This window comes from Lolium perenne, chromosome 7, assembly GCF_019359855.2.
Source record: "Lolium perenne isolate Kyuss_39 chromosome 7, Kyuss_2.0, whole genome shotgun sequence".
Taxonomy (NCBI): Eukaryota; Viridiplantae; Streptophyta; class Magnoliopsida; order Poales; family Poaceae; genus Lolium; species Lolium perenne.
In genome coordinates this window covers 40,516,787-40,528,526 of record NC_067250.2, presented here as the reverse complement: position 1 = coordinate 40,528,526, position 11,740 = coordinate 40,516,787, and the positions used below count along the sequence as shown (strand labels likewise).

General features: G+C 49.1%; 2 long non-coding RNA genes across 2 annotated transcripts; both read right to left on the bottom strand.

Moving 5' to 3' along the window:
* Positions 1–865: 865 nt before the first annotated feature.
* Positions 866–2,854, bottom strand: LOC139833285 (uncharacterized). Its single transcript, XR_011748714.1, has 2 exons — positions 2,311–2,854; positions 866–1,100 (listed from the first exon to the last, which is right to left on the bottom strand). It is a non-coding gene; the product is annotated as an uncharacterized lncRNA (long non-coding RNA).
* Positions 2,855–4,735: 1,881 nt separating this feature from the next.
* Positions 4,736–6,583, bottom strand: LOC139833272 (uncharacterized). Its single transcript, XR_011748690.1, has 2 exons — positions 6,366–6,583; positions 4,736–5,156 (listed from the first exon to the last, which is right to left on the bottom strand). It is a non-coding gene; the product is annotated as an uncharacterized lncRNA (long non-coding RNA).
* Between the last annotated feature and the right edge of the window lie 5,157 nt (positions 6,584–11,740).

Here is an 11,740-nt window from a genome sequence, read left to right as displayed (position 1 = left end):
CAGAAGAGGATCGCTGAAACTGGTGGGAGAAATTTAAGGGCTCTCTTGAAGACTCCACATTATCCATCAGATCTTGAAATCATCAGTTGAAGAATTGAAGGATGGATTTTAAAGGACCGATAAATATTATCGGCTCATTACGCATTGGCTAAGGGGACAGATCGGCAAAATCAGTATGAGGGGAAATCGGCTAAATTAAGCTCAAAGGAATCGGCAAAATCAAATTGGGAGAAGTTCTTCATTGATAAGCAAGATTTCTTACATAAAGAGCTGATTGCTCTCAAAAGGAAGTACTAGGGGATACATTGCCCCATCTACTACTACTGATCCTATGCTAAAGGTCCTATCTACGGGCCGTCGCTGCCCTCGTCGTCGCCGTCGTCGCCGCTGTCGGCGCTACTCCCGGCAGGCTCGTCGTCGCTGCTCCAGCGGCCGCCGACCGGGCCCTCATTGTCCTCGTCCTCCTCGTCAGCGTCGTCGTCGTCGCTGTCGAAGTCACTGAGGTTCCCCGGCCAGGGACAGAAGCGTTTGGCCGGCGGCTCATCGGGGGAGGTGTCGTCCTCCTCCTCCTCTTCCTCCTCCTTCTCCTCCTCCTCCTCCTCGGGAGAGGTGAAGTCGTCACAGGAGAAGCGATCGTCATCGCTCTCCTCCTCCGTTTCCCCGTCGGCAAGGAAGCGGAGGTCGTTTTCCCCGTCGGTCAAGGACTTGTCGTCCTCAGACCAGACGGATGTGACGCCCCGGAACCGGTAACATGAGGATCCCAGCGAACCCGCCGAAATCCGCATGATATCGATTCAGAGACGCCCTCCGACACGACGTGCGCGACAAATCACACACGTGATGCCAGAGGAATTGACACGAGCGGTAACATTACAACAGGATTACAATAGAGCCCACAAGATACATATATACAACAACGACTCCAACGAGTCAAGATACAAATATACAATACAGAGATCCAAATCATACAGAAGATCAAATACGTCCGAGTACGGACAAGATACAAATTGGACTAAGAGTCCTGAAGATAACCAGCGGCGTCCATAACCCTGCCCAGGCCAAGCCGGAAGGGTAACCTTGCTAACGTCGTCATCTCGTACCTGTCAAAGTCGGGCCATCGGTTGCCGACAAAAGGGGAAGGAGACAAAAAGAAAGGAAGGCGAGGGTAAGTACCATTGGCACGTACTTGCGAGACAAGACCAGCTATGCTCGCTGGTGGGCGGTATAAACTTCACCCGGCTATATGTGGAGTTTAGCGGCAGCAAAGCTACTATCCAATAGAGACACGCTACAACATCCGTCTACACAGAGAAGATAAGAGAGCGCACAAGGTAACAGTTCTATACTCTGCAAACATAACACAGCCGATGCGATCCCCCTTCGCCAAGAGGTATTGCAAAGGCACACACACTTTTGAAAGGGTTTTATTAGCAATTTATTAACAACAGGAAATAAGGTGTAAGTTGTTCTATGATCAAGCTATACAATTCCAAGTCGTCCATAACCGCGGACGCGGCTTATCGATAAGATGTACACCCTGCAGGGGTTGCCCAAATGTAACCATACGCATGCTCGAACCCACTTACTACAGGTGGAGTCTCACATCAAGACCGTTCCCAATGCAAGAGAAAGTTTAAGGGGAGCCACCCCACTAAGCTACCCGTGATTTAAGTTCGGCCGTACTCCGATACGGACCCGCAGGTTTGTGCCAACGGCTAAGCTAAGTGTGAACAACCTGCTTTCGCTAATCGTTCCACGATATGAGTACAGAACAGAATATAAACACCCGAAGGCAACAGAAGTAAATCGTGCATCGTGCATATGAGCAAATAAAACCAAGGTTGTGGCTCCCAATAAACAGACTCGAGGAAAGGTAGTGGGTGATGGGGGTCCCACTCCCCCACGTACGGGTAGAGCGCTCAATCTCGGAACAGATAACAAGAACTCGGGTCCTAGGGGACATTAGCAAGTCAAAGTTCCGATGCTTTCGCAAAGGGGCTCACAGATGCCTCTGCTTACAATTTTAGTTGTTAACAATAAAATAAAGTGTGATTATCTCCAACAAAAGATATAGCATGTGATAACCTCCCAACAAGATATCCCGAACATCTCGAGATATCAACAAGACCCTAAACTCGCCTACGACTCGCAAAGCTGGCAAACAACAAACAATAGGTAGGGCGAGGAGGTGTATCTCGGACATATAGGTAACAGGTGGATAGGACACGTGACACAACAGAATCGCAACACAAGGATAGCAATAGATCAAAAGAGCATGTAAAAGTAAAATAGGTGAAGGGGTGGGCTCGCCTGTGAAAAACTGCTGAAGAACTTGTCGGAGAACTCATCGTATCTCACAGCACCACTTCGTGATCCTATCCGTGAAGAAGCAAATGTTGGAACACACAACGTATGCAAGTCTTACTACTACGAATAAAGAAGAGCCAACATGATCAAGGTGATATGCATGACATGGCAAAGATGGTGCAATGCAATTATCCAAATTAAGCGGGATCAGAACCCCGGACAAACAAAATTAGGTTGGAGTTGCATATCTACCGGCAAATTTTAAGTGTTGATTAGCATGGCATAGCATGGCAAGAGTGAGCTACTTCAATATTAAACGGAGCGGGGAAAACCATAGTCGGTATCCGAAATACTCCGCATATATGTTAGGTGAACATGCATAACTATCACGTCTCGACACGATGCAAAATGCAAACAGATGTATGGATGGCATATTCATGTTCAGCACATTTTTCTGATTAATTTTCATATACAACACTTTTTATTTCGAAATACCATTTAAAAGTTATTAACAGATTTATTTTATTAGTTGAAATAGAAAATACAGGATTTATTTTATTGAGCTAAACACCAGGGACATGTACTGCGGGTTAAGAAAAACAAAAAGGCAGGGGCCTTTTCGCAAACATGATTAGATCTGGATCTGAGGGGATTTTCTCACCAGGATGGGCTTAGCCCGAGAGGATGACGGATGGGGCCCGAGGGTTGACGTGGAGGCTACCGTGGCAAACCATCCAGGCACGCACGGAAGGTGCTCGACGGAAAGGGGATGCCAGCGCGTGTTCCCGTGGCGGTGGTCACCGCGGTCAGCACGGTTGCGCGCGGGCGACGCAGGGCTCCCCAGGAAGCGAGGCTTGGCGCAGACGACGCGTCTTGTCGACGCGGACCAGATGGAGGCGGCGCCGGGAGCGGGGGACCACCGGAGGAGGGTCGCCGGCGAGCTGCTGCGGAGGAAGCGGTCGGCAACACATGAAAAGAGGATCCAGGAAGCAAGAGAGGGGAAGAGGAGGTCTAGGGGGTGCGCGTTCTCACCCTGAAGCTCAACGTGTGCTCGGAAGAAGCAGGGGAGGCCGAGGTTCGCCGGAATCGAAGAAGAAAGACGACGACCAGCGCAAGGAATCCGCGAAACTGCGCTCGATTTACAGGGTATTAGCTCGATTCCTTGCACCCGAACGTAGAGGGCGACGAGGCGGTTCCAACGGTGGCAGCGGCGAGGCTTGGGGTGGACGGAGCTGGCGGCGCCATGGCGGGCAGTGACGGTGGCGCTCTCGGTGTGTTCGTGTTCCTCACAGAAAGAGAGGGAAAAGAGAGGGGGCGGCGGCAGGAGGAAGAGGGAGATGGCGCTAGGGTTTCGCTGTGCCTCGGATGCGGAATAAAAGGGGGAAGGGAGGGAGCAGGTGCGGTGGTTGAGCTCGGTGAGGACCACAGGGTCACGCTCCTTGCGTGCCAGGTGACGACGAGGAAGAGAGGATTGCTTTCTCCCGAAAAGCTGAGCGAAAGGGTACGCGGGCCGCCGAAGCTGCGCTGGCTTGGGCCGCCGGGGTGGAAAGAAAAAGGTTAGGAGGGAGAGGTGGGCCGCCGGGATGGGAGGGAGAGATGGGCCACTGAGGAAGGAGGAAAAGAGAGAGGGTTGGGCCGGGGAGAGAGAGGCCCAGAGGAGGGGTTTGGGTTTTATTTTGAAAATCTTTTCTCTTTTCTTTTTCAAAACTGTTTTGCAACAGATTTGAAAACAGTTCAAAAAAAATTTAGAATTTGAATGTAGAGGTGGAGATAGACAAAACAAAAAAATAGTTTTATTGTATGATAGTTTTGGGTTAGGGTTTATTAAAAGAGAAGACAAGGGGGTTTAATAAATAAACCTTATGAGAGGAAGAAAACAAAATAATTAGAGTTTACAAAATAATTTTATTTTGTAAAAACATGGATGGTATGAAGCATATGCCATGATGATGCACAAAAGAAAAAGAACAAGCATATCTATTATGGGTACTATCCGGGACCGTTACAATCGACACCACTAACAAGGGATCGCGCCCCGAGATCCCACCTCAAGGTACGGGGGAGAGAGTTGAACTATCGGATCTTCTAGCGACGTGTCGATCTCCTCGACACCACTAACAAGAATTCTTGCTCCATGAAGGACGGTCGACACCACTAACAAGAAGTCGTTGTTCCGCTGTTGATGATGCGCTTCCGTCGAGATCCTCCAAAGATCGGACCTATTAGGTGAGGGCAAAGATCGTCCAACCCACGTCGGAACCTGAGACTCGAGAAAACTCAGATAAGAGAGAAGGCTCAAAACTCGCAAAGGTAAGAGGAGAAGGAATTGAGGTAAGGAGAAAAATCAGAGCTAATCAGATCTATCTAGCGAGTTTTTCAGAAAATAGTTTTGACACTCTAAACTCAACTATCGTTGGCAAGGTTATCCTACAGGCTGGACTAGTGGGGTACCGTCAACCTGAGCTCTGATACCAACTTGTGACGCCCCGGAACCGGTAACATGAGGATCCCAGCGAACCCGCCGAAATCCGCATGATATCGATTCAGAGACGCCCTCCGACACGACGTGCGCGACAAATCACACACGTGATGCCAGAGGAATTGACACGAGCGGTAACATTACAACAGGATTACAATAGAGCCCACAAGATACATATATACAACAACGACTCCAACGAGTCAAGATACAAATATACAATACAGAGATCCAAATCATACAGAAGATCAAATACGTCCGAGTACGGACAAGATACAAATTGGACTAAGAGTCCTGAAGATAACCAGCGGCGTCCATAACCCTGCCCAGGCCAAGCCGGAAGGGTAACCTTGCTAACGTCGTCATCTCGTACCTGTCAAAGTCGGGCCATCGGTTGCCGACAAAAGGGGAAGGAGACAAAAAGAAAGGAAGGCGAGGGTAAGTACCATTGGCACGTACTTGCGAGACAAGACCAGCTATGCTCGCTGGTGGGCGGTATAAACTTCACCCGGCTATATGTGGAGTTTAGCGGCAGCAAAGCTACTATCCAATAGAGACACGCTACAACATCCGTCTACACAGAGAAGATAAGAGAGCGCACAAGGTAACAGTTCTATACTCTGCAAACATAACACAGCCGATGCGATCCCCCTTCGCCAAGAGGTATTGCAAAGGCACACACACTTTTGAAAGGGTTTTATTAGCAATTTATTAACAACAGGAAATAAGGTGTAAGTTGTTCTATGATCAAGCTATACAATTCCAAGTCGTCCATAACCGCGGACGCGGCTTATCGATAAGATGTACACCCTGCAGGGGTTGCCCAAATGTAACCATACGCATGCTCGAACCCACTTACTACAGGTGGAGTCTCACATCAAGACCGTTCCCAATGCAAGAGAAAGTTTAAGGGGAGCCACCCCACTAAGCTACCCGTGACGAAGTTCGGCCGTACTCCGATACGGACCCAGAGGTTTGTGCCAACGGCTAAGCTAAGTGTGAACAACCTGCTTTCGCTAATCGTTCCACGATATGAGTACAGAACAGAATATAAACACCCGAAGGCAACAGAAGTAAATCGTGCATCGTGCATATGAGCAAATAAAACCAAGGTTGTGGCTCCCAATAAACAGACTCGAGGAAAGGTAGTGGGTGATGGGGGTCCCACTCCCCCACGTACGGGTAGAGCGCTCAATCTCGGAACAGATAACAAGAACTCGGGTCCTAGGGGACATTAGCAAGTCAAAGTTCCGATGCTTTCGCAAAGGGGCTCACAGATGCCTCTGCTTACAATTTTAGTTGTTAACAATAAAATAAAGTGTGATTATCTCCAACAAAAGATATAGCATGTGATAACCTCCCAACAAGATATCCCGAACATCTCGAGATATCAACAAGACCCTAAACTCGCCTACGACTCGCAAAGCTGGCAAACAACAAACAATAGGTAGGGCGAGGAGGTGTATCTCGGACATATAGGTAACAGGTGGATAGGACACGTGACACAACAGAATCGCAACACAAGGATAGCAATAGATCAAAAGAGCATGTAAAAGTAAAATAGGTGAAGGGGTGGGCTCGCCTGTGAAAAACTGCTGAAGAACTTGTCGGAGAACTCATCGTATCTCACAGCACCACTTCGTGATCCTATCCGTGAAGAAGCAAATGTTGGAACACACAACGTATGCAAGTCTTACTACTACGAATAAAGAAGAGCCAACATGATCAAGGTGATATGCATGACATGGCAAAGATGGTGCAATGCAATTATCCAAATTAAGCGGGATCGTAACCCGGACAAACAAAATTAGGTTGGAGTTGCATATCTACCGGCAAATTTTAAGTGTTGATTAGCATGGCATAGCATGGCAAGAGTGAGCTACTTCAATATTAAACGGAGCGGGGAAAACCATAGTCGGTATCCGAAATACTCCGCATATATGTTAGGTGAACATGCATAACTATCACGTCTCGACACGATGCAAAATGCAAACAGATGTATGGATGGCATATTCATGTTCAGCACATTTTTCTGATTAATTTTCATATACAACACTTTTTATTTCGAAATACCATTTAAAAGTTATTAACAGATTTATTTTATTAGTTGAAATAGAAAATACAGGATTTATTTTATTGAGCTAAACACCAGGGACATGTACTGCGGGTTAAGAAAAACAAAAAGGCAGGGGCCTTTTCGCAAACATGATTAGATCTGGATCTGAGGGGATTTTCTCACCAGGATGGGCTTAGCCCGAGAGGATGACGGATGGGGCCCGAGGGTTGACGTGGAGGCTACCGTGGCAAACCATCCAGGCACGCACGGAAGGTGCTCGACGGAAAGGGGATGCCGCCAGTGTTCCCGTGGCGGTGGTCACCGCGGTCAGCACGGTTGCGCGCGCGGGCGACGCAGGGCTCCCCAGGAAGCGAGGCTTGGCGCAGACGACGCGTCTTGTCGACGCGGACCAGATGGAGGCGGCGCCGGGAGCGGGGGACCACCGGAGGAGGGTCGCCGGCGAGCTGCTGCGGAGGAAGCGGTCGGCAGCACATGAAAAGAGGATCCAGGAAGCAAGAGAGGGGAAGAGGAGGTCTAGGGGGTGCGCGTTCTCACCCTGAAGCTCAACGTGTGCTCGGAAGAAGCAGGGGAGGCCGAGGTTCGCCGGAATCGAAGAAGAAAGACGACGACCAGCGCAAGGAATCCGCGAAACTGCGCTCGATTTACAGGGTATTAGCTCGATTCCTTGCACCCGAACGTAGAGGGCGACGAGGCGGTTCCAACGGTGGCAGCGGCGAGGCTTGGGGTGGACGGAGCTGGCGGCGCCATGGCGGGCAGTGACGGTGGCGCTCTCGGTGTGTTCGTGTTCCTCACAGAAAGAGAGGGAAAAGAGAGGGGGCGGCGGCAGGAGGAAGAGGGAGATGGCGCTAGGGTTTCGCTGTGCCTCGGATGCGGAATAAAAGGGGGAAGGGAGGGAGCAGGTGCGGTGGTTGAGCTCGGTGAGGACCACAGGGTCACGCTCCTTGCGTGCCAGGTGACGACGAGGAAGAGAGGATTGCTTTCTCCCGAAAAGCTGAGCGAAAGGGTACGCGGGCCGCCGAAGCTGCGCTGGCTTGGGCCGCCGGGGTGGAAAGAAAAAGGTTAGGAGGGAGAGGTGGGCCGCCGGGATGGGAGGGAGAGATGGGCCACTGAGGAAGGAGGAAAAGAGAGAGGGTTGGGCCGGGGAGAGAGAGAGGCCCAGAGGAGGGGTTTGGGTTTTATTTTGAAAATCTTTTCTCTTTTCTTTTTCAAAACTGTTTTGCAACAGATTTGAAAACAGTTCAAAAAAAATTTAGAATTTGAATGTAGAGGTGGAGATAGACAAAACAAAAAAATAGTTTTATTGTATGATAGTTTTGGGTTAGGGTTTATTAAAAGAGAAGACAAGGGGGTTTAATAAATAAACCTTATGAGAGGAAGAAAACAAAATAATTAGAGTTTACAAAATAATTTTATTTTGTAAAAACATGGATGGTATGAAGCATATGCCATGATGATGCACAAAAGAAAAAGAACAAGCATATCTATTATGGGTACTATCCGGGACCGTTACAACGGAGAAGTCATGGCTGGGCTCCTCCCCGGCCTCGATGGCGCGGCGGGTGTTGGCCGCGTGAACCTCCTCCTGGTTCGGCTCCGGCGTCGGCTCGCGGGAAGAGGAGGATTGGGTGGAAAGATCCGATGAGGCAGAGGAGGAAGAAGACATGGTGGTGCAGGAGGGCTTTTGGAGTGCTAATGCGAAGGGGATGCGGATGTAAACTGTTCGGAGCGGTTAAATAAAAGGGGATATAGTGGAAATTCAATGCCACAGCAGTTTCCGAGGAAGTGGTGCCTAAAAAAAAAAACTGCCAGGTCACGCGGAGAAGTTGAGAAGGCAAGGCATCATGATGAAGGATATCACAAGTGCTCTGCCACGACATGACCCGACGAAGAAAGAGCAGAGTGATTTTGGAATTATCAATTCCAAAACCAGGGGGGCATGTGTTATCACCAGAATTTGACCGAGTCAGAGGTGGGCCGCGATCAAGATGGATTTGAAGAATATATATATATGGAAGAAATACGTGAATCGGCCTGTTATGCAAAGTGTGGGCTAGTTGGCCCGTGTATCTGTAATATAGTAGGATACGTATCAGTTAGGAAGAGTTTGTCTCGTGCACGGTGGGGATTAGTCCCACGTTAGAAAGTCCCCTGGACTATAAATATGTATCTAGGGTTTATGAAATAAACAACAACCAACGTTCAACCACAAATCAATCTCGGCGCATCGCCAACTCCTTCGTCTCGAGGGTTTCTACCGGTAAGCATCATGCTGCCTAGATCGCATCTTGCGATCAAGGCAGCACAAGCTTATTTCGTTGTTCATGCGTTGCTCGTACTGAAGCCTTGTTGATGGCGAGCAACGTAGTTATCTTAGATGTGTTAGGGTTAGCATTGTTCTTCGTATCATATGCTGTCGTAGTGCAACCCTTATACATCTAGCCGCCCTTACACCTATCTTAGGTGTAGGGGCGGCACCCCGCTTGATCATTATTTAGTAGATCCGATCCGTTACGGTTGCTCCTTGTTCTTCAAGGATTAGTTTAATATCTGCAATAGTTAGGCCTTACAAAGGGTTGGAGGATCCAGCGACGCGTAGGGTGTCGTTTGCTAGCCCTAGACAGGATGTTCCGAGGATCAACCTCGTGTTGGTTTTTAGGCCTTGTCTAGGACCGGCTTACGATCACCGTACGTGACCGCGAGGCCCAATCGTGAGTAGGATGATCCGATTATGCGGTGAAAACCCTAAATCGTCGTAGATCGCTTTAGCTTTATCTTGATCAAGCAGGACCACCATATATTCGTGCACCTCGTACGAATCATGGGTGGATCGGCTCTTTGAGCCGATTCACAGGATAACCTGAGAGCCGATCGAGGCTCGTATTTAATGTTTACGTGTATGCCATGCAGGAAACTAAGCGAGGCATCTCCATCACCTTCCTGACCAGGTATAGGTCAGGTGGCACGCCCTTGCACCAGCATCGGACGTGTGTACCAGAGGCTTTGCGGGCCGTCGCTCGGAGGGACCAGGGCCAGCCGCAGCCCTAAGTTGTTCCCGGCTCTACTGTGTTGCCCGTCGCTGCTCGCCAGTGGGTTTCTGACCGCAACACCACTTTGAGCCCTTCTATTTAGAAATTTTCAAACCAAACCCTGCCAACTCTTTGCACCTCATCCAAGACCTCATCAAGATGAACACTTTTGATGTTGACCACTTTGACCAGATCATTGACCATTGCTTAGCACAAGGGTGCCAAGGGGCAACATTGAAACCAAATCTAGATTCCCTCCAATTTTCGAATCTTCACAAATCTTTTCCAAAATTCAAACCAAGACCACCAATGAGTGCCAAACATTATGTAGACCACTCCCATGCAGAAATTTGGCCAAAAATCAAACCCAAGAGAGACCATTGCATGTGACATTTTAGTTACATAGAGTAAATTTAGGGTACCACCACTATTCCAACCACCTTGTACCACCTCTCCTTTATCTATCTTGAGATCATCTATAGTAGACTTGTACCTCTAACCAGTACCATGACCTCACCTATCATTGCTTGGTCACCACCACACCAAAACCCTACCTAGGACATGACCTATGTCACATACACTTTGACATAAATCAAGTGTGCCCTCTCTATCCCTCTCCAACTATGCTAACCCTGTCAACCACACCAGCCTCACCTCACTGAACACCACTAGGCCAAAGTTGACCTCAGAAAAGTCTTTGCACAGCCCTAGCCAAGCCATGCCAATCACCATGATCACCACCTAGTCACCACCTGCCCCTGCCCTCTCCAGTCTACCTCACCATGTCCTGAAGACTCCCTTTTCCCTGCTGATGACACTAGACAAAGTCCCAAGCCAAGAGGAAGTTGACAACTCCCAGAACGCGACGTGGTCACCATCCTCGGGCTCGCCAGAGCGCGCACCGGCATGGCCTTGGGCACGCCAGTACGCGGCCGCGCCTAGTCACGATCGTCCTTCCCTCGACCCCTCCTTGTACCTACAGCCTCCCCTCGACGTCAGCATCCCCGTGGACAACCTCATTGGCCCGCGGAAGCCCTGTAGACGACGCCCTCGTCGCCGTCCTCCGCCACGAGTACGCCAGAGATGACGACCACCTGCACTCCTTGCTAGCGTACAGTTGACGTAGGCGTAGTAGCTTCCTTGTGACGGTAAAGCACTCGTTCGTTGGGAACCCCAAGAGGAAGGTATGATGTGTACAGCAGCAAGTTTTCCCTCAGTTAGAAACCAAGGTTTATCGAACCAGTAGGAGCCAAGAAGCACGTTGAAGGTTGATGGCGGCGAGATATAGTGCGGCGCAACACCAGGGATTCCGGCGCCAACGTGGAACCTGCACAACACAACCAAAGTACTTTGCCCCAACGAAACAGTGAGGTTGTCAATCTCACCGGCTTGCTGTTACAAAGGATTAGATGTATAGTGTGGATGATGATTGTTTGCAGAGAACAGTAAAACAAGTATTGCAGTAGATTGTATTCGATGTAAAAGAATGGACCGGGGTCCATAGTTCACTAGAGGTGTCTCTCCCATAAGATAAATAGCATGTTGGGTGAACGAATTACAGTTGGGCAATTGACAAATAGAGAGGGCATGACAATGCACATACATGACATGATGAGTATTGTGAGATTCAATTGGGCATTACGACAAAGTACATAGACCGCTATCCAAAGATGCATCTATGCCTAAAAAGTCCACTTTCAGGTTATCATCCGAACCCCTTCCGGTATTAAGTTGCAAGCAACAGACAATTGCATTAAGTATGGTGCGTAATGTAATCAATAACTATATCCTCGAACATAGCATCAATGTTTTATCCCTAGTGGCAACAGCACATCCACAACCTTAGAACTTTCT